Raw genomic sequence first — 23,402 nt, 5'->3', positions numbered from 1 at the left:
CTCGCATGCCTTTGTTTGCATATTACTCGGTTGCACATCTTCCTGGGAGTTTCTTTGTTCTGGTGTGGCACAGCCTCCATGGGAGTTGCTCCTTCTGTGGCATACCTTTCTAATGGGTTGCTTTTGTTGATTTAGCCCCCATGGGAGCAGCTTTGTTACAGAGTAGCAAGGAAGTAAGGGAAAGGGTACAGGAATGTCTCATAAGAACCTTTAAAACACTTGAGAAACTGCTAAGTAATTAACATTACTAATAACCATCAGAATAAACAAGGTGCACAAGGTTTACAAATGGGATGAGAACATTACCTGTACACAACTAAACACAGTATTTTAAGCGGGGTGGATTTCTTGAGAGATTTTATTCATGACATCCACAGGGTTTTTACCTGCAGCCGCTGATTCATGCCAGAAGGAGCGAGGTCTACTGAAGTCAGCAGGGCGCACCTTTTCTCTGCTCAGGATCTCTCAGTGGTCTCAGAGGTGAGGTGCTCCTCCCAGATGAGTCCCCAGTTGTGAAAAATGACATTCACTGTTCTGGTAAATTTTAGAAGACACGAATGCTGTTGCTGGCCTGAAAAGAATGGGAAGGCCAGAGCTGTCTCTCAGAAGCAGGGAGGTCCCCCAGGAAGCCACCTGGCAGAGCCAGGCTGGAGCTGGGGGAGAGGGCTGGCTGTCAGGCTGCTAAGGAGGTGCCTGAAGCTGCTGAGTACGTCCTGTGCATTCTTTGTCAGAATGAGCAGTGTATTCTAGTGTATGTGCTTCAGCATGAGCTGCAATAGCACATGTTCCTCCTCACTTTAGTGTCACACAGACATTTTGCACCCCCTACTGAAGCCATTGTGGTGCTTGGAGGCAGCCAGGGAGCACTTTGGAGCGTTCCTTTGGCCTTTGAGGGCAGCTGGGAGTGGGTGGGCTTTGCCTGAGCTTCCCTGTGCAGTAAAGACAAAAGTGGGGATTGTTTCCTGAGCAGCAGAAGGTTGTGACCTAGCAAATGGCCCAGTGAACGTGTGTGTGCTAGTCAGACTAAATTGACCAGAACTGTGGGCTTCCTAGATTCCCCTTAAACTCATGACTTGTCACCAGTCATTGGAGACCAAATTCTTCAGAGAAATTACTTGGCTCTGTGGCTGCTTTCCTATTGGTGGTGTTTGTATCACTGGTATTACTTCCCCTCTTCATTCTACAGGTCACATGGCCCCTGTCACATAAATCTCCACTCCGAGTGCTTTTCAAATGAAAATGTAGGACACTTGCAGCAAAGCAATTGAAAAAAGCTGAAGACATGACCAGGAACACTTCAGGATTACTTTCTCCAATGCCAGCTAGCAGCAGACTCGCAATAAAAATCCTAGAAACCCCCAAGCCCCTTGCAAGATTCCTTTCCTTGTCTCCCACGCAATATGGCTCTACATTCACTTCTGAATTCTTTCTTAAATGTCCCTCCTGTGGGCGTTCTGGTATGGTTTGGAATTGGGAACAGTCTCCTTCCTTTATCAACTCCAGCCTACCCTGCCTTTGCAATATGGCCATTGGCCAGGTTTTGCCCAGCCGTGGACTTGTGGATGAGGCAGAAAGTGCAATTGCATTTCCAGCCAGAAAGCAATGAAGAGCAGGGCAGCCAAAACCTCCCAAACATTCCCCCCTTTTTGTTTTTAAATATAAAAGCAGTATCTGTCATGCTGTCTCCTGGCCCTTTGGAGACAGGGTGACAAACAGGGCACTTGGACCTTCCACCTAACCCTACAGGCCTAGTTCCTTTCAGCCAGTGATACCTCTTGTTGTATCCCTGGTGATGTGACAGTCATATCCAGGAGCTGTCAAATGGCATTTCCAGTGATCCAAACTCTCAGAGTAGCATGCTGCAGGCTTGCTAACTTCAAAGTTACAACTTTAAGGCTTAACTCCAAGAACAGGAAACAGTTTAACCTTAGAATCCTGGGAAACCTCAAGAATGGAAAAAAAACCCACTTGTCTAAGTCACTTTTTGACTCATCGACTAAATACTCAAGTCCTCACCTTAGAAAGTCTTTGTGGTCATAAACAGATAAAAATCCTTAAATAAACTTGTCATCTCTAAAGGTCCCAGATCACCATAGATCAACTGCACGAGTCGTCACGGCTCCACAACTTCTGCTGGAGCTTGGTCAGGGAGATGTTGTCTCCTGGGCAGCATGTAGGTGCAGGGCAGACACCCCTGGCTACTCACCACCGTGGTCTGGTGTCCGGTGAAACACAGGGAATGCAATGGGTTCCCATGGGCCCTCCCACTTATTCGTATTCATGTCTTTGTTCATTACTTCAGGTGTGGGAGACAGGGCATCACCAGACAAATGTTGTGACCGGAAATGACTCAACATTACTGGGTTCTGGGATCGTTCCGCTGCTGTTAAGTGATTTAGGGTGTAAACAGCTTTTTCTACTCTACTCTGTCGTGTTGTGCTACACATTCCCCCGTTTTGTTTATCTAAGATGTGTTTTAAAGTGCCCTGTGCTTGTTCTACGATAGCCTGTCCAGTTAATAAATGGGGAATACCCGTTTGGTGTGACACACCCCATAGCTGTAGAAATTGTCTACTTTTTTGGGAGGTATAAGCAGGTCGGTTTTCTCTTTGGATGTTACGGGGGATGCCCAAAGCAGCAAAGGCTAATCAACAATGTGCGATGGCATCCCGACCTTTTTCTCCTGAGTGTACTGACGCCCAGATTGCCGATGAAAAGGAATCAATTGACACACGCTCCTATTGCAGTCTAAATTCAGGAATATCTATGACATCAGTCTGCCAGATTTGGAAAGCTTTGAAGCCACGGGGATTAAGTCCCCTTTGTGGTGGAGCAGTGTGGCTCTGGCAGTCAGGGCAGCTATTAACTATGTTACGAGCTTCTGTGTTCCGCAGCATAAATTGCCTCCGTGGAGCTGCAACACCTTGATGGAAGAAGGCGGCGTGTGTGAGGCTTTTGCTCGGGCAAGTGTGTCTGGTTGTGGTGCTGTGCCGGCGGGGCTAGCTAAGTGATCTGCTGGTGCGTTGCCCTCTGTAATAAAACCTGGAAGACTGGTGTGGCTTCTGATGTGAAGGATGTAGTAAAGACGATTTCTTGCTTGAATGCTACGCCGCAGGGTTTTGACTAGGCCAAATAATTGTGCATTGTCAATTTCCTTTAATAGAGCTGGATCTAATCTCTGTGTAATGGCTGCAACATCGGCAGAGTCAGTGACTGTGTTTAAAGGAGTATGGGGAAAACGCTGAAAAGCCACGGTTATGGCATGTAGCTCAGCTAACTGAGCTGACCCCTTTTCATGACCTAATGTTTGCCACTCCCTTTCTTCCTTCCACAAGGAACAATTGCTTTTCCTGGTTTTCCCAAACCGTCAGCAAACACAGTGAACACAGTAATACCTTTTAAGGGAGTTCTACTCTTCAGAAGTTTCAGGGATACTGCAGTGGTCTTAATTGCAGTGACGTATGACTCGGTAGATGGTAAGAGATTTGCCCTGAGAAATTTTGTAAGGCACTTGGCAAAGCAGTGCTCTTGGCCTAACACCATTCAAATTCTTCTTGTGTTATAGGAAGAATGATTTTTGAAGGATCTTTTGCAGTCACTTGTAAGCACCTTTGATGACATCTCATGATTAGCTGGGCAATTAATACAAAGATGCTAGGGGCTGTCTTTTTTGGTTGATGGGGTAAGAACATCCATTCTAAAACATGCAAAAGGGTCAGACAACTGAGTACCCCATTGTCCAATAATTGCAGCAGGATGGAATTCAACAGTGCATATAAACACAGTGACACACACTTCTGGGAAAAGCCGGTGGACCTGTCTGTTTGTGAGGGTCTGCTCTCCTCTTTCAAGAATGGCTTTTTGCTTCCTGAGGGAAGTTAGATCAAGATCACCCTTTAGGAGGCAAAATAAGGGTACTAATTGTGGAGCGGTGGGTCCTAGATAGGTTCTGAGCCACTTGATAAGAAGTTTTGAGCATCACTGAAATTCTTAATTTTTGTTGAGAATTGAATTGATTGGGGCTGAATAGTCTGATGCATAATTTTGAGCCCAAGGTACTTCCAAGGTGGTTGCTGCTGAAGCTTTTCTGGTGCCACTTGCAGCCCAAATGATTTTCATGCTTATATCAGGCTTGGCCAAATTAGTGAAAGATCTTCTTAGTTAGAGTGGCTATTAAAATGGTATCCATATCATGATATAATGATAACAGTAAGGCAATTGTTGCCTTACTGATGAGAATGCCCGAGCAACATGCCATTGGCAAACGGTAGGGCTATTTTTCATGCCTTGAGGAGGAACTTTCCATTGATTGTGCTCCAAAGGGGCAGTGTTCTTAAAAGAAGACACTGTGCAGGCAGACTTTGAGGTATCATTTGGCTGTAGTGGAATAGGAAAGAAACAATCTTTTAGATCCACAGTCAGAATGTCCAAGTTGGCAGGAAGCATTGTGGGAGATGGCATAGCAGGTTGTAAAGCTCCCATGTTTCTGTGACTACACTGATTTTTTTCAGGTCCTGGAGCAACCTCCATTTCCCCGACTTCTTTTTGATGACGAACACCGGGGTTTTCCAAGGGCTTGTGGAGGGTTCTAGGTGCCCTTGAACCAGCTGCTCCTGTATCAAAGACTTCAGGGCATGTCGTTTTTCCTTCTCTAGGGGCCACTTTGGTACCCACAGAGGCTGAGAGGTAACCATTTTAGGACTAGTGTATGAGATTTCAAACAGCCCTTTCAAACAGTAGCCCCATCAAAAATCTGTCCCCACCCGGACTCCCCAGGCAGATAAAACATCCCTCCCCAAGAGGTTAGGTGGTGCTGCAGTGAAGTAAGGTCAGATGGTGGCTGTCTGACCCTCTGGACTTTTCAGCAACACAGGCTTACTGCTCCAAGAGCTCTGCGTGGTCCCATCGAGGCCAGCAACAGTGGATCCCGCAGCTGTGGTGGGCCATGATGAAGGCCAAGTTTGGGCAGAGATGATGCTGACATCTGCCCCTGTGTCAATCATTCCACTAACCTTTATTTGGGAGGGCTGTGCCCACGGCACTGTGATAGTACACACCATGTTAGGCCTCTGATCGCCAGCAACCTGGGTCCAAAATACGTGAGGTTCGTTCACCGGTCGACCTGAGGCCTTGGTCTCCTCTCACCTTGGGGTCTGTATTTGAAAGACAAGACATCAAAGGGATAAGCTGGGCTATTTTGTATTTTTCAGGGATAGTCACAATAGTGGAATAGAGGGGTAGCATTTATTTATCCGGTAAAGTCTGAATTAATAAGAGCAGGGTGTACATCGATATCTTGCATAGTGGCACTGGACCTTGCAAGTACGAGTGCTCTCAGCCTTCTCCCGATAGGCCCCTGGGCATCAAGTGGGATTTGATGTACTTTTAAGGTGCTTATGGTCACTGAGATGAGGGTGGAAACATCCATTCCAGCGGCTCCTTCATTCCTCCCTGTGAGCTACTCGCACAGGCTGCTGTGATAGATTGGCATTTAAGAAAACAAAGAGAAACACCTCAAGAAGTCCAAACTGCTAGAGGCTGTTTGGTGGGAGTTTTTCTCCCGGCCAACAACTGGCCATTTCTAAGAATTGACATCCGTTTTGACTATTGAAAAGTGAGATCAACCTGTGAACGCCACCTTAAGACCTAAGCCTGAGAATTTCTTTGTCTCTTTGTTTCTGGCTGGGAAAGGTAGCAGAGCTCCAGCTGGCCTCCCGTTCCCCTGCTCAGGCCATGTGGCCCGCGCAGGGGCTGGGCTGGGCCTGCCGCGGCTCCCGGCCGAGAGATGGGGCCTGCGGAGCTTCCCCCCGGGCTCTGGCCGGGCCAGGCCGGTCCCTGGCTCAGCTGCAGTTTTTGCTCTGACTGAATTCACCAGAGATGGTCGAGTAGAGAAAGAAAAGCGCTCTTGACTTGCGGCGAGCTGAGACAGTGACCACACTCTCTAGAGCTACCATGAAGAATCTTCCATCGCAGACAGCTCCAGCTGCTGCTCCGGCAGAGATCACAAAACCATCTACAGAGCCTGGACAAGGTTTTAACCCTTTCATTACCCAGATGTGACCGGCAGATTAATGGGTTTTTTTCCAGAGAAAGAAAGAGAGTAATCAACATGTAAAAAGAGACTTTATAAACTATCAGAGACAGTGAAGGAAAGAATTAAGCTTTAGAAGATATAAAGAATAAGGAGACGCTTTAATAAGCTGAAATATTTTTCTGTGAAAGCTACAGAGATATACAATAGCGTTCTGAAAAAACTGCTTTAATTCATGACAGAGTATTTTGGGAGGAATAGAGCAGTTCAAAGTGAACTGTGGATTTTGAGCAAAAAGTGAAGTGGTTGTGATACAGTGAGGTGCTGGAACAGAGCGGGAGAAATAATAGTTGAAGATTTGTGGCTTTGTAGAAGCAAAGAGAAAACTTCTGTTTGCAGGGAAGCTCACAGAGACAAATGAAGAGAACTTTTGCCTTTGAATAACTCATCCTTAAAAATGACATCCCCAGACTCATTTGACCCATAACACACCTCAGAGTGATGTAAAATGAGAGAAGACAACGGATAGCAGATTTACAAGCAGCTGGCATCAGAGAATTTTTTATAAAGAAAATTAGTTTTCTTGTGAGAAACTCCATAGATTCGCAGAAAAAGACTTCTGTTTCTCTACAGAGACTAATAAGAAAACTCTAGCAAGAATTGGGACTGTTTTAAATACCAAAGTTTTTTTGTTGCTCTGTTGTCATGATGAATAAGAAAATGGCTGAGTAGTGGGGGAGAAAAGGGTTTCCTGGGAGTATTATTCTCGTTTTCTTATAGTTTTATTAATAAACTTTCTTTATTCCTTTTAAGTTTTATGCCTGTTTTGCTCTTCTTCTAATCCATATCTCACACCAAGAAAGAAGTAACTTTTCTAGTAATTTTTTACTTACTGCTTTAAAACCACGGCACCTGCACAGGAAGGCAAGGAGACCTCACGCTGGATTCTCCCTTTGCCTGCTCCTTGAGACAATGTCTGTTAGTATGGAATTGTGATCTGCATTGCTTGGCTAAATGACTGGGTTTTCCACCCTTGTTACAATTGATGTCCATATTCCTCTGACCCTGGCATGTTCCCACTGAGGCAGCCTTGCGGGGACAGTTCATTTTTAGGTGGCTTTGCTGTCTGCATTTCTAACACTGACAAGGTGACACTCTTACAGCAGCGGCAATTGAAACAGCTGGTAAAGTCATCCTGTGGGAATGAGAACCAACATTAGAACAGGCAGGGATCATATCATTTAGTGATGGATTTTTATTTGGTAGCAGTTCTATAATCCTTCAACCATCCTCGTTCACATTGCCCCTTCCTCACTGCAAAATCAAGGCATTTCTGGCCTCAGGATTTGTCATTTGTTTCTCCATCACACCTTGTAACCTCCACATGAATTGTAGATATGCTTCTTTGACTCCTTGTTGGATTTTGGAATACGCTTGTGTTGGATTGTCTTATTTGCTACTTTAAATAATGCCTTTGTTCCCAAGTATTTCATCCATGCCATTGTTAGTGGATGCAGTTTGGCCTGGAGTTTTGGATGTCTCGCTGGTGCTAGTCCTAAAAGCTGAGGGACCTCGGCCTCGTAACATGGATCTTGGAGTGGAACTTTTATATTGTTTAACTCCATGATTATCAGCGCAGTGTCTCCATTCCATCTGCTGATTCCAACAGCATATATTGGACAGTTGTAAACATTCATTTGGCTAGTTGCTTCATGTCAAATGGTGTTCCTTCCTCTGTTGTTAAAGAGCACAGCATATTAGCAACGGCAGGCAAACCTGATCCGTGCTTGGCAACCAGCTGACGCAGCTCAGGAAGTGCCAGCCATTGGAAAGGGGTGCATTTCCCTGGTAGATTTCCACTGCCTCTTACTACGGGAGATGCAGCAATTGTCCCGTCCTCTGGCTCCCAGCCCCCTGACACGGGCACATCCATTTTTTCTGCTCCTTCACTTTCCCCACTCACAATAGCTGCCTGCTTCACCTTTTGCCAGATGCTTACAGGATCAGGCAGGGCTGTTGGCAGTGCAGTGATGGCGGTGACATCTCAGGGCTAACCAAGGGGACGGTGGCTCTGGCTCTCTCTGGTTGTATCCCTGGCGTCCCTTGCCGCTCTATTTTCCAGAGGTAGCTCCATCTCCGGTGATAGCAGCGTGTCTGCTGCAACAGCAGCGGCAACATCAGGACTCTGTGGTCCACCATTATTTCTGGGTATGACGCTTCACTGGGCACCAGATGCTTCTAATGACACGTGTGTCTCAGGCGAGCGCTGTTGTGATGCTGCACAGGTGCGTTTGAAGCAGCTGCAGGATGCTCTTTCTCCATAGAAAATGCGCGGCCAGCACAGCCAGGCATGCTCACAGAATGCCTGCTCATCAAGGCTGTGGAGCACAGCTCCACAACAGAAGCAGCTTGGAAGTGGCCAGGGCTTGACCGCAGCTGGACATGGTCCCACATTGCCCAGCAGTAAGCACCTCTCTGCAGCACTTGGAGGCAGGGCACGGAGGTGTGGCAGAGCACGGAGCGGCGACAAACCCCACTCCATCACCAGGCACTGCCTCACTGGGGCAAGGAACCTCATCGGAGCAGCCAGGTGCCGCTTCAGGCTTTTCTGCAGGTGCCAAAGCCCATGCACCCATGCACCCATGCTGCTGATGTCCTGCAATTACAAAAAAGGAAAAAACAGAAAGGAGAGGTGTTGACCAAGCATGGCACTCTACAGCATTGTTAGTAGCTCTAAGGCTGTGGGCAGCTTTTCCCCTCTGTGCCACGGCTGTCCCACCACTCTTCACAGCTCAAATGCTGCCAGCAGCTTTTCCCAGATGCCCCGTGTCTATCCCACAGCTCTGCTCAGCCCAGATGCTGCAGGCAGGTCTTTCCAGCTGTCTTTCTTCTCTGCCCCTTCTGTCTCCCCGCTCCACCCCTGACAGCTCCTGTATCACTTCCAGTGGTCACCAGTTGTCGCAGTCTGGGAGACACACAAGCGACAAGACACGCTGGGTTCATGCACAGCAGCCACCTTTCACTGAGTTCAGCTCTCTTTATATAGATCAGAAGGACTGCACGGGCAATCCCCACTGGCTGAACCGGTTGCCACCCGGTCAGCCAGGCAAGAGCTGCTCTGTCCCCAGTGCTCTAGGCCGGGTCTCCAACAGCTCCCACTGGTCAAGTGACATAATCGAGGCACTTACATAAACACACACCTTTCACTTACAGAACAGGGACTCATTATAATTGTGAGGCCTTCAGGCCAGCTGTTGACCACCACAGTACAGGAGAGCCTCATTTGTCTGCCCTTTGAGGTGGCTGCTCACTGCAGCCTCTTGAATCTGGAAACTTCATCTGGAGACTGAGTTCTCTGCCCCATGTTTTTTCCCAGAGACCAGGGCCTGTCATCTGCTGTCCCAGGTGGCTTTGAGGGTGGCCCCTGTGACCCTACTGCAAACAACAGCGGACAGTGGCAGGTGGTTGTTTCCAAAATCACGTCCTTCAGGGGCAGTGTGCTGTGTACATCCTTTGTCCAGCCAGGCTCCAGACCTGGGGATCACATGCAGGCACTGCTGCTGCTGTCACTGAAGTCAGTGAGGATTTGCTGGTTGGCTTCCATCCCAGCAGAACTGGCCACTTACAAAGCCAGGGGCTGATGCTGTCCTGCAGATCTCTGGGCTGCATGGGTGGGAGGGAGCTGTCCCTTGCTGTTATTCTCCATCAGGAAAAGCTGTGCCAGCCAGGTGTGCATCAACACAGCAAACAGGGAGTGTGAGAGTCTCTTCCATCTGTGTCTGCTGAGAGTTTTGACTTTTGAGATGAAGTGGCACAAAGTCCATTGCTTTAGGTCCCTCTCTGTATCGCTGTGTTAGATAATGCTGCTACCTCGGCCTGTAGCACAGCAGCAGGGCAAAAAGCCTCTCAGCTCAGTAGGTGCAATAAGCTGCTATCAATGCACAGAAAAACTGCATTTTGTCTTTATGAGGGAGATGAACACTGTTTGAGCAGTGAGAAAATAGGGAATGATGCTCCTGAACTTTCCTTCTTTCCTTCTGTCAATTACAGGCAGATCTCTGTGGCTCCTGGGTGTGCCCATGACTGGCAGCAAAAGGGGGAATCTCCAGTGCCACACCCAGGTTGGGCCATGAGGTGCCAGGACCAGGAGCATGGCCCTACATGAGCTCACCTGCAAATTGTGTCTAGACTTGCAGGTGGGTGCCACAGCCCAAGTCAATCAGTTGGGCCTGTCTGGTGGCCAGGTTGAGGAGGATTTGTTGGGTTGGATGTCCCTGGGCAGCATGTCACAGCTGCTGCCGTGCCATTGCTATAAACGGGCTCAGAGTTTTTGGGTGGAAAAACAAAGTCAAGCCCTTTATTAACCAAACTACAGAAAAACACCAACAGAGGCAACAGACACTGATTAGGGCACCTCCAACAATTATCAGTATTTTCTTCCACCGGTTATGGGTATCATTCATTCCTAGATACTGTTTCCAAGGCAGCTCACCTACAGAAAAAGTGAATTTAGGGCCTCTTCTCCATGTACACTCCTCACCAATGGCATCAGATCGCAAGCTCCAGACTTCCTCTTCTGGTCTTTTATCTGGTGTGGATTCTCCTTTTTCTAATACCCATAGTAAATTCTGTAGGCTCAAAGGCATTCCTTTCCATGGCCAGATTTCGGCCATTTGGGTGTCACCACAAATCCAAAAGTTAGTAATGTTAAACTCACGGCTTATTCTCTCTGCCAAATCCAAGAATAGGTTTTCCCCACTATGGTACCTGTATCCCAGGTCCCTGCTTTATTATCCCTCTCCCCTCTCTATCTTTGATCCAGTCTGGCTTATAAACTCCTTTGGCAGTACCACTTGCAATAGGCTTTTTCTCTGAACAAATCCAGTTCTCCTTCATAGAGCATTCCCCCAACAATTTTCATTTCATGTTCCCTACCTTTTCGGACAGCCAATACATTTTCCCATCCTCATTACAATAGTCAGTTCTAAAAAGTTGATACAATTGAGGTTTGGGTTAGTATGTACTCTGAGGACGGCAGTCCAAGAGTCTCCTGCATATGTGGGGTAGTAGCACTTATCACAGGGAGCCGCTTCTTCTCTCTGGACCATTACTTGTAAGAGGAGAAATACCAGCAGGAGTCTGGTACAGGTCACTTTCCCACCCATGCCTCACTTTCTCAGCTGTGGCTCTTTCTGTGGCAAGAAGTGTATCCTGATCCAGTCATGCCTCCCTTCTTTTGGCACTCCTTGCCAGCTACTATTTTACTTCTTTGTTGCAGGAGCTTGTCATTTTCCCTTTTGTATCCATTTGCTTGTTTCTTTTAGGGCCTGATTGCTAGATGTGTGGGAGAATGCTCTATCTGCTTCTTAGGATCTTGGCATCTGCAACAAGAAATACCAGAGGTTAACGAGGAACCTTCAACCTCGTACATTCTCATACGTTAGACAATTTCTTTAAATAGATTATATACAGTTAAAACTTAATATATTTTAAATACATTCAACAAGGGTTGAATATTTAAATAGAGTTAAATAATTAGTGTGGCTCATAGTTGCAACTTTTAAAACAGACTCTTATTATTTCCTGTTCCCAGGAGGTTGATTTGGAAATTTCTTCTTTCAAATGAGCTTGGTGTCTGACACTTTTGTTGTTGTCCATTCTGTGGGAGTAGAAGCTGGTTCCTTAGGAGCAGGGACTGGTCCTTTGACTCTGGTGACATGTGTCCATCCCTTTTCGTGTGTTTGGGTCACTGTTTCAGTGATTAGCAAAACTCAGAAGGGACCTTCCCATCTTGGAATTAATGCTTGTTCTCTCCATGTTTTAATCAGGACCCAATCTCCAGGTTTAAATTCATGTACTTTAAAATCAGAGGGGGTGGTTTGAGGGAGTTATCCTTTCTCCCCTAATTCTTCCAAGGTGTTAGCCACTGCCTGTATTTATATTATATATTATTTATATTATTGTATTTTCTGTACGTATATTACACTCCTCATATGTTCCAATGGTACCCGGAGTGGTCAGGAATGGTAGACCAAACATCATCTTGTATGGGGAAACCCCCATATCTGCTCTAGGTTTTGTCCTTACCCTCGTTAAAGCAAGAGGAAGATACTTAAGTGAATTGATTTTTGTCTCTTCTGTTAATTTCATGAGGGCTATTTTTAGTGTTTGATTGATTCCCTCAACGTTCCCGTCCAGAACTTTGTGGCCTCCAGGGGGTATGGAGTCTCCAAGCCATATTTAGGGCAGCTGTTATTTGATGGAGGATTTTTGACATAAAATGTGGACATCAATCTAAATCTATAGTATTTATTAGTCCATACCTTGGTATAAATTGTTCCAAAAGGAATTTATTAAAGACTTCTGCTGTTGCCTTGGTGGTTATGAGTTAGATGATCAATTATAACCAATAGATATTTGAATCTTTGTACCTGGGGAAGTTCACTATAATCTAGCTTCATATTTTGGAAGGGTCTTCTAGCCAATTCTCTTCCCTCTTGAGGAAATTTCTCCATTACCTTTTGGTTTACCCGTTAGCAGATCGTGCATTCTCGAGTTATAGCTCTAAGGACTTCAAATACTCCAATAGAGGCATAAGTCCGTACAAAGGGATCATTAACGCTTGGGTCCCCCAATGGGTTGAAGCATGGAGGCTCTCTAACACCTTCTGAGCCAGTGGTTTGTTTAGTACTTGCCTCCCATGCAGCATCCTCCATTCCCCTTTTTCATTTTTAACAGCACCATGCTTTTATAATTCTTCTTGCTCTTTTTCACTGAATATCGGAACTCCCTCATCTTCTTTGTTTCTATCATCCTTACCCCCCACTTCTACCAGCTGTAGTATTTTGCTGGTGTTCTCTAAAGCAACTGCCTTGGCTACTTGGTCAGCTAAGTGATTTCCTTTTATTCTCACTGAATCTCCTTTCTGATGTCCTTTCACGTGGACTACTGCTATCTCCTCTGGCCCCATCAAAGCTTCCAGCACAGCTTTAATTAAACCCTCATGAATTCACGATTTCCCTTTGCAACTTACAAAGCCTCTTTCAGTCCAAATTTTCCCAAAGGTGTGTACCACCCCCTCAGCATATCTGGAGTCTGCAGAGATAGGTCCACTCTTTCGATTAAGCCGTTTCCATCCTTTTAACAGTGCCTAGCTCTCGCAGCACTGTGCAGACCAACTATCAGGGAGCTTTCCTTTCTCTGTAACAGTCATGTTACACCCGCCAATGATGGCGTATCCCAACATTCTTGTTCCATTTACTACTTTGGATGAACCGTCCACAAAAAGAATTTCCCCTTTGGTTAACGGATGCTCCAGAAGGTCTTCTCTGACCTTGGTCTGTAAATCAATGATCTCAAGGCACCAGTGCTCTGACTCCTCTTCTGTTGGTCTTCCATACGGGAACTGCGATGGATTCTGAATTTTTGTAAATTGCTAATCCGAGGCTTTCACTATTATGCCAAATTAATTCATATTTTGAGAGTCTATTATCTGATGTCCAGTGACCAGCCCTTTTGCTTAGAATGGCTTTCAAATCATGTGGGGTATACACTTGGATTTTGCTCCCAAACGTTAGTTTCCAACTCTCTTTTATGAGGGCTGCTGTCGTGGCTATGGCTTGGAGACAATTTGGCCACTCTCTAACCACAGCATCCAATAATTTTGACACATAAGCCACAGGCTTCATAAGCCCACCCCACTCCTGTACCAGGACACCATAGGCTATTCCCTCTTCAGTATTAACAAATGGTTCAAATCATCGACTTAGATCTGGCAAGCTCAATACAAGGGCACTAGCCAATCTTGCTTTCTATTTCAGGAACTTCTTTTCATCGTCCTCAAGCCAAGTGATAGGTTCACCCCCTACCAATTTATCATATAAGAATTTAACTAATTTAGTATGATCTTCTATCCACAATTTGCAAGATCCAATTAGCCCCAATAATTTCCTTATATCCGTTTTGGTCTTTGGTGCCGATAATTATAATATCCCTTGGACTCGGTTTGGATCTAACTTTCCGTATCCTTTTCCAGTGAAATGCCCTAAATATTTTGCTTCAGGTTCAACAAATGGTAGTTTCTTTTTTGACACTCTCAAACCTTTCTCCCCCAAGAAATTTAGTAAACTCACTGTCATATTTTGGACCTCTTCTTTTGATTTCCCTGAAACCAAGAGATCATCTACATACTGTAGGACTTGTTCCTTTACTGAGCCCAGACCATTTCATTAGTTCCTCTAAGACTTGTCCAAATCAATTGGGAGATTCCGTAAATCCCTGGGGTTGCTGGGTCCATTGCAACTGTTGTTTCCGGCCTGTTTCCTCGTCTGCCCATTCAAATGCAAACCACTTCCTGCTTTCCTTCTCTAAGGGGCAGGACCAAAAGGCATCCTTCAGATCAATGACGCTGAAACATGCCTGTTCTGATGGCACTTTATTTAATAAATGATATGGATTAGCCACCACCGCGTACCTGGTGACAGTTTGTTCATTAAACTCTCTCAAATCTTGCACTAACCCATATGTACCATCACGTTTCCTGACTGATAAAATTGATGTGTTATCTGGTGACATACATGGTTCTAATATTCCCCCTTCAACTAACTCCTTAATCACTGTACTTAACCCTCGTTTTCCTTCTGCTGATATTGGATATTGTCTCACCCTGATGGGTAGTATTTCATTTTAATCTCTATGGGGGAAATATTTAATAGTCCATGACATCCTTTTTCTGCCCACACCTTGGGATTTACCCCTTTTTCATCTTCATTTCTCAGTACCAACATCCTGGCTACCATACGTCGTCCCTCTGCTACCACTCCTATTTGTAGCTGCACTTGGAAGTCACGGCTCAAAAGATTGCACCCTATGTCCAGCACATACAACAAATCTGCACACCCCTCCCAGAAACTCCCTTTTACTTTCACCTTTTCTACAAGAAATACTTCAAATGGTTCATTTTCTGCACCATTCACTTTACATCTGCAATTACTTAATTTATACCCCCTTGGAATCTCAGAAATACTTGATCTATCTGACCCAGTGTCAACTGAAAATTCCTGTTCTTCGCTCTGAGGGACAATTTCCATCTTTACCATGGGCTCCCTCTGATGTTCAATCCCGTCCCATAGAGCATAGAGCCCCTGACACCCCTTATCGTCTCCCCTCAAAATCTTTTCCAAGGTATCTTGTTCTTTGGCTATACTTTCATCTTGCTCTCTCTTCTTACAAAACCTCTTGCTATGACCCTTCTCATTACAGCAATAACAAACCATATCCGCCCACAGGGATTGTCTCTCTCCATCTCCTTCTTTCTTCCCCTCTGCCCATCTTTTCAATCCCCCTTTCTCCTCTTTCACTGGCTCATTTTTATCAACCCCCATACTTTGCTTTGCCACTGCTATCATGATTTTAGCTTTTGCCTTGATTTTCTCCACCTCCCTTCTTAAGCATATATGGATGCTAGCTTTGGAACAGGCTGCAGGGAGCTGCAGAAACTGCAGGCCCATGGCCTCTCAGTCCTGCCTGAGAAGCTAGCCTGGGAAATTCATAGGAGGATTTCAAAACAATCCTCAGAGACAGAAAACAATTGCCAGGTGCTGTTTGTCTGTCCTCTTGTTTTCCTTGCAGGAGAGAGTCAGGGGAGTAGTGAGCCCCACTGACCAATGATGGTGATGTAGCACTTTGCTAACCAATAAGAGTTTCCTTTCTGTACTTTTCCACGTATCTGTCTATAAGACAAGCTAGAGCAATAAACTAGAGAGATTCTCCTGTTGTGACTCCCTTGAGAGTCCATGTCGTTCTTTATCGCCGTTCCCAATCAGAACGACAAGCATACTTTTTGCACCTCCCTCAAGAACTCATTAAGGCCCTTCTCCTGCCAGTTACTCAATTTTTTCCAGTTTTCTTCTGATGTCTACCCTGGCTTTAGCTACAAACTGTATTCTTTCCAATACCTGTCCTTCTGGACTCTCTGGATCAACACTAGAGTATAATTGAAAATTCCTTTTCAATCTTTCGAGCCAAGTGCTGCGTCTTTCATCTTTCTCCTGGTGACTATCAAACACTAGCTTGGCATTATTTGCTCTGGCAACTGCCTCTCCTATTCCTCGTATCATCAGTGTTCTATAGTCCCTCATATTCCTCCATCCTTCTTCCTCGTTGGGATCCCATCCCGGTTGGTTATTAGGCACTTTTTCCTCTCCTCTAGGAACAATTTGATTCTCTCTTTCCCAAATCCTCATTGCAGCTGCCTGAATTAATTGATTCTCCTCTAGGGAGAAAAGTATACCCAGTATTGAATTTAATTCTTCCCAGGTATACATGCTTGGACCCAAGAATTGATCCAGTTGATTCGGTACCTCAACTGGATCTTCCAATAGGGCTTTTATTTCCTTTTTATAATGTCTCAGCTCAGAGGCGGTCAGTGGGGCATCTACAAACCCTATTCCCCCTCTAGCACCCCACATAGGTACTTCTGTCAATGGAAACAACCTTTCAGATCTCTCTTTTTTACTCCTGTTTTTCTCAGCCTGGAATCTGGTATTGTACCTTGTTGGCCTTTTTCATTCTCACTCTGTCTGTCACAACCATATGTACTCTCTCCCCCTTGTGCACACTCCCTTTCCATTTCTGTCCCTAGTCTTTCTTTTAACCCCATCCTCTCTCCAACACATTTTGGAGTTATGGGGGAGAAAGAGAAAGGGATATTCTGGAGGCTGTTGGGGGCAAGGATAGGTACAGGAATATCTGATGACTTAGGTGAGGGTTTGAAGATGCAGCTGGGATTACAGAAATAATTGGACGAGACACAGGGGAGGCTGTGGGAACCTGGAGTCTTAAAGGTGGTTCTGAGGAGGATGTGTGTGGTGTTGGGGAAGTGCAAGGTGAATTAAGATTCGTGGGGCAGGTAGGAAGAACAGGTTCAGAAGGAGGACATGAGGGTATGGATAGGGACTTAGTGGGAACTGAAGGCAAGATGGGGTAAGGTGCTAATGGCAGAGGAGGAGGATGATGGATAACAGGTGGAGTTGGGGGAGGAGGTGGTGGGAGGTTATCTAGGGGGTTCCACTTCTTTTCAACTTTTCCTCCTTCTTCCCTACCTGACCCTTCAGATACTTGAAATACCTACACACTTTTCTCTGTCTCAACTTTCTCAAGCCAACAGGATGCATATTTTGCTTCTTCTTCATCTGGAACCTCTTTTAAACTGACATGTTTATTTAATGCCAAGCATAACCATTTTTCCTTGCAGCCATACCAAGGCCAATAGACAGAGCCCTCTGAAATGCTTTCCATTGCCCATATTTCAGTACAATACTTTATCATTTTTATTTTATTTAGGCCCTTTAAAATATCTTCTTTTTCCCACCTGTTCAACATTTCCCCCAGGGGACTATTAGCACCTACTTCCTTAGGGGTGTTCTTTCGTTTTCCTTTCTGACCTTTTTTCCTACACACTGTCCCATTGTCTTTTACTATTGAAACTCAACTATTACTTTCAATGAATACAACAAAATCCAGAAGAAATAATGAATGTAATATAAATCCAACGGTATTACGGTCTACCTAGATCAGAGATTAATAGGAAAACTAAATAAGAAAACACTTAAACAAGAGTAAATATGATATTCTAAACATTAGTTTAAAGAAATCCACTTTGGAAATGGCTACAGCGCAACTTATCAAACACACCCGAATGTTAACAACAACTGGAATGCCAGCTGCAGGTGATCACCTGAAATAAGGGTAAGAGGGTAGCAAAACAGATTAATTAAAACATTCAAAAGCAGAAAGGCCAACAATTGAAGTAGTTGTTAAAATAGTATGGGAAACAAAAATAAATATGGCGGTCAAAGACAGAATGGCCAACAATGGAAATAGTAATTAAAATAGTTTGGGAAACTAAATAAATATGGGTGTCAAAAAAAAAAATTAATGGCAGACAATTGAAATATTAATTAAAATAGCATGGGAAAATAAAATAAATATGTCTGTCAAAAACAAAATGGCAGACAATGGAAATTGTGACTAAAATAAAAATGGAATGAAACCCAAATGAAACAATTGAAGAGAGTGAAATAAAAACAGTGATATCTATCCAATTAAAACCATTGTAACAATAAATATGGGTATTTATGATTAGCAGCTAAAGATGAGGAAATTCCTATGAATTAAATAACTATCCTATTCAATATGACCGCTCAGCTTAAAATGGATGCCTCAAATGACCCGTTACAGTCCAAAATGGCCGCCCCGCCAGCCCATTATGATCTGAAATGGCCGCCCCGCCAGCCCCGTACCATCTCAAATGGCTCTCTTGAGAAGTGATCTGGGGACTCTTGGCTAGCCTTCACCCCAGAACTGCACTCTCCAAGGACCCGCTGCTATACAAGAAAACCTGAAAACCACAGACTAACAGCAAATTCCTAGTAAAACTTCCAAACACAAGCCAAATCTCCCACAGATAAAATGGACATTAAACGAGCGAGAATAAATCACAAAAAAAATATAAATGACCAAATTATGACCAAACTAGAAATTTTAAACAAACTATAAATAAAAACATCAAGTATAGATATAGATATAGATATAGATACCCCTCCTACCTCTGGGGTCCTAATTCCCTGGACAACAAATCCTCCCTTTGGTTGGTTTCCAGGCAATCACCCCTGCCCACCCCAGTCCTTCCTCCCTCCAGTCCCTCTTGGGTTCCTAGTTCAGAGGGGACTTCCCCTTCCCAACCCCCTCTTTGGGATTCCTAGCTCAGGGGGTGAGGGTTCTGGATAAGATCAACTCCACCTCACAAGCCTCCTTTTGGGAGGACAGGAGCCTTTGCGAGTAAGGCTGGTGTAAGGGAAGGTACTACCTGTCTCCCACGAGCTCCCTAAAAATCCCCTAAACAGGATTTTTAAATTGAGATTCTAGGAGTCCACTCACTCAATCTCAATTGCTTCCCTCTGTTCTCGGTCAGCCCACTCGCGGGAGTCCGGAAACGCGGTGCTAGCAGGCCCCACTTGCTTCTGGAGTCTCTATTACAGCCCCCGTCTCACTCACACTCACACTCACTTCACAGCCCCTTCCCCTCAGACCCCACCCACCACACCAACCTGTGTGTCGTGGGCCTCGCTCCCTCTCGAGGTGGGGTTGCTGTGCCTCTGCTGGTCTTCGGGTCCTATCAGCTGTCCCTTCCACGGTCTCGATGTAGTCCAGGGGGACAAAAAATACATGCGCACCCAAATCCGTCCTATGCCGAGACTGCTCCCCGGCATGATAGTTCCAGACGAGTTCCCAAAAATTGTTATAAATGGGCTCAGACTTTTGAGTAGAAAAACAAAGGCAAACCCTTTATTAACCAAACTACAGGAAAACACCAACAGAGGGCAGAGCCCATGACAAGCCTGAACTCTGCAATAGCAATGCCAAACACTCTCCCTTAAATCAAACTCTGCAGGAGGACCCCAAGTGGAAGCTCGATGCTCCTTTTATAGATCCCCCCTTGTCCATGATTGGTCCATTTTCAATCTGCCCTCTGATTGGTCCATTTCCCGGGCTGTCATTGGTCTTTAGCGTGGTGCACTCCAGACCAATCATTCCCCCAGGGCGTCGAGTGATTGGTTGGCTTTTCCACCAATGGTTGTTTCTGGTGCAGACATCACCCCTGGCACATCATGTTCTGGAGTGTTCTTTTAACTTACCACCGCGCAATACCCCACCAGCCCTGCACCATCCCATCTCCACTTGACTGCCCCCACACCAATCACCGGACTTTGTCCACTTCCCTTCTAAACCCACGAGAACACAAACTCCCTAACAACAAATGTTAACTAACGACTAGGAACATTTTCTATTGAATAATTAGTAACTTATAACCCAGACATCAACAATTAATCAACATGTTACAACAATTAGATTTCTTATGACACTTATAACACCACATGTCCTCCAGCACCTGGCAGAGCAGCTCCTGCACCACCCAGCTCTTCTGATAGGATCTCCCACACCAGAATGAAATCAAATAGGTCCTGGCACTGCTTCATCACCAACAAGAAGTTGTTGTGGAGCTCAAACCATTCCAGGAGATGAACACCACAGAATCCAGCGGATATCTTGTCCAGCAGCTCAATCTCCAGGGTCACGTGGATGCCATAGGGCTGCAGGAAGACCACGATGCTGAGAGTGGAGCTGGTGCTGTGCCAGGGGTCTGGAAATGCTCACCCATCCTGGGATGCTCTGTTCCCTGCGCTGAACCCACCCTGCCCCACAGGGCCCCTGGCCGAGCCCCGCTCGCCCCAGGGCAGCACTGGCCACTTCGTTGCCAGGCCAAAGCAGGCTCTGATGGAATCATGGAGCAGCTCTTTCTTCCTCCATGGCCATATCCACCGTCTCGTTTAGCTTCTTCTTCACTACACTATAACTTTTATTTCCGGCAACCTGAAACTTTCCCCTGATGCTCGCATCCCCTGGACCTCATCCCGCCTACTCACCCCCCATACTGCCATCTCTTCCTCACAAGCAAAGCGCTGTCCGGACTTTCCCCTGGAGCATTAGGAAGTGTTGAATGAGGAGCCTGCCAGTGCCAGGCAGAGCCAGCCATGAGGGAGGGCAGAGGAGTGGATGAGAAGGGAGAAATGCAGCCCCTGCGGGACAGTGCTGCTCTCCCGACGGCTCAGGGTGGGGAGGTGGGGCTGTGCGCGGCACCGTGCCCTCGGCACCGGAGCTGTTGATGTTTTCTTGTGCGGTTCTGCGTGAAAATCTGAGACTGCGGATAGGATTCAAAGAAAAGAATTCAACTGCTACTCTTGCTGCAGTTTGGATGCCAATCCAATAGAGCAGCTCAGCTCTCCCCCACGTCCCTCCTCCCTTGCCAGTCCAGCACTTTCACACTGGAGCAAAGGGCCTGTCTGCAAAGAAACTGCTGGCTGGTTCATTTCTCCTGCTGGTTGTTGACACAGGTAGAAAACCAAAAGAGGCTGGATCCCAAGTCTCTTTAAACATGGTAACTTTGCCATGCTAATCCAAGACAAAGAGTCTTGACTTCTGCACAATGTCACACAAATCACCTCGGTTGTTGCTGTGTATTGTCCCTGCTGAGGGTAAAATACTATCAGAGCTTATTCCCTGTCTCTAGAACTCACACTTGAGCAAAGAACTGTACTCTAAGGTCTTACATTTGCACGTTTCTTGTGGTTCCAGCATTGCTTTCAAAGAAAAACAAGGAAAAGCAAAGTGTGCGTAGCTAATGATAGAGTGCCTAAAACTTGCAATGTCATAGGTTTTAGAGGTAAGGTGAATTTGGAATTAATGTGATTTAGAACTTGTGCAACATGGAAAAGGGGAGCTTATAAAGAAAGGAATTCCTACATATGAACATCCTGGATTGTTTCTTTCTGTTTTTATTTCACTGTGGGAAAGCTCTCTCAGTTTCCAAGAATCTTTTCCACAGTCATGTTTGTTCTTTTCAAGCTCTTCTCTTTACTGGACAGCTAGGTTGCGCTTCTGCCACAAGATGTGCCACCAAGTGCAGCTTCTCTTGGCTTTCAACAATGTGTGTGCAGCAAGACTCTTGCAGCAAACCAGGAGAAATGGTTTGTGACTTTTACATCTTGTCTTTTCCTTGAAAACTAGAGAGTTGTGCCATTGGCTGGGTTTTCACTTAGACCATTGTGCCTGCCCAAGGAAAACTGCAGATAGTACCAGGAATTGTTAGGGACACAGCCCTGGGTGAACTCAGAGATAGGAGCTCCAGAGCCTACAGCCAGAAAGGGAATCTTGTGCAATAATCATTCCAACACCTCAATGTACATCTAGAGAGTGATCTAGAAGGTGAAGGTGGTCTGACAGAGGTAGTTTGCTTCTGTGTTCAGTTTAGATGATTCTACATCTTGTGCTTTGGTGTCACATTTCAGCTTTTGCGACCTCGGTCCCAGGCCAGCTGAGAGAAGTGTGGCAAGTAAAAAGATAGGCATGATTGGGTGACCCAAAAATAAAACCGCTTTAATGGCAAAATAACAAAAACAAAAGGCGAACACACAGTCCACCATAAAAGGTGAGAAAGGGGTGGCTACAATGGTGTATATATACGGAAGATCTGAGGGTAGCTCTGAAGGCAGGGTTCCAATGACAATCCAGGATTAGGAATATGAAAACTAATGCAACAAACAACAACCAATCCGGGGAGAGAACTAAGAACACTCTGGAAGCATAACCATGTATGTACAGGCTTGCTAGCGTCCGGCCTACAGGCTCTATTCCCATGGTCTTTGTTAATGTCTAAGGCTGGTTCATTATCAGTGCCAAGCAGTTCTAGCCCCAGCCTTTGGTACGAATCGAGTACAATCAGTTCATTCAAAGCAGCAGAACAAACATGACCTAGGAGAGTAGACGACTGAAAGAATTTGAGGAGAATATATGCAGGGAATGATTTGGCTATCTTGGTCTATAAGAATGATAATTCTTCTGACTTTCTAATATATTGCCTGTGCTTCTGACCTTCTTAACAAGGCCCTTTGCATCACACGTTCATCAGGAACTGAGCACACTGAGCTTCTGTAACTGCATGAAAGATGTTCCTCTGCAGGGACACGCAGGGGGAAAAAGGAGCGGGTGCTTGAGCCCTCTCTGCATGTGAAAGTTCAGACCGCACTTCCCACGTGTCAGTGGCAGGGCTGAAGAGCCAGGTCATGGCAGGACTCCAGCCCTCAGCATCTTCAGCCACTAAGGGCAAATGCTGCCTGATCAGAAGCTTGCAGCTCTGCACTGCGCCAGAGCTTTGCACTGGACCAACCAAAGCTACCCCTTACTGGTTCAGGATGCTCAGGCCCTGGACTGACAACACGTGCGGGATTGTTGTCCTTTGGCTCCCCTTTAGCCTCTGGAGGCACAGAGTGAGCCACAGGAGGTTCTGCTGCTGGTGTGCTGCTCTGCAGACAGACAGGGGCATGAGGGACAGGGAGTAAGTTGTCATTTAGAACCTTATTTCTCCTGAGCTCTATCCCCAGCTGCCCAAAGGAAAAATAATAAATGTGGAAAGGAATTGAAATCCAAGTCTTTAAAACAAACTTCAAACGTGTTGATGACACCCATTAGATGGTACTATGTATGGTTCTGAAGGAGATCTTCCAGCCTGGCTGCAATCAGCAACCAATCTTCTGTCTGAAGATCTCAGTTTCATCTGATTGGAAATGGAAATGCAAAATTTTAAAATAGGCCATGATCCCTTTCCTCCCAGTGATGTGAACACTGAAGTTTTACAGAGGCTTCTGGCTTCCCAGGTAAAGCCAAGGCAAGCGCTGCTGCTGCTGCTGCTGCTGCTGCTGTGGCAGAGAGCCCTGGCTGGGCAGGGCAGGCACCCACTGTGCCACGGGCTGTT

At 45.8% G+C, this 23,402-nt stretch overlaps 1 long non-coding RNA gene across 1 annotated transcript; it reads right to left on the bottom strand.

Moving 5' to 3' along the window:
* Window positions 1-328: 328 nt before the first annotated feature.
* LOC147648252 (uncharacterized) lies at window positions 329-19,531 on the bottom strand. The gene is made up of 4 exons (XR_015280473.1): window positions 19,141-19,531; window positions 11,213-11,412; window positions 6,925-8,687; window positions 329-5,153 (listed from the first exon to the last, which is right to left on the bottom strand). It is a non-coding gene; the product is annotated as an uncharacterized LOC147648252 (long non-coding RNA).
* Between the last annotated feature and the right edge of the window lie 3,871 nt (window positions 19,532-23,402).

This window comes from Cyanistes caeruleus, chromosome Z (genome assembly GCF_971803275.1).
Source record: "Cyanistes caeruleus chromosome Z, bCyaCae1.hap1.1, whole genome shotgun sequence".
Lineage (NCBI taxonomy): Eukaryota > Metazoa > Chordata > Aves > Passeriformes > Paridae > Cyanistes > Cyanistes caeruleus.
This window is presented reverse-complemented; position numbering and strand designations above follow the sequence as displayed.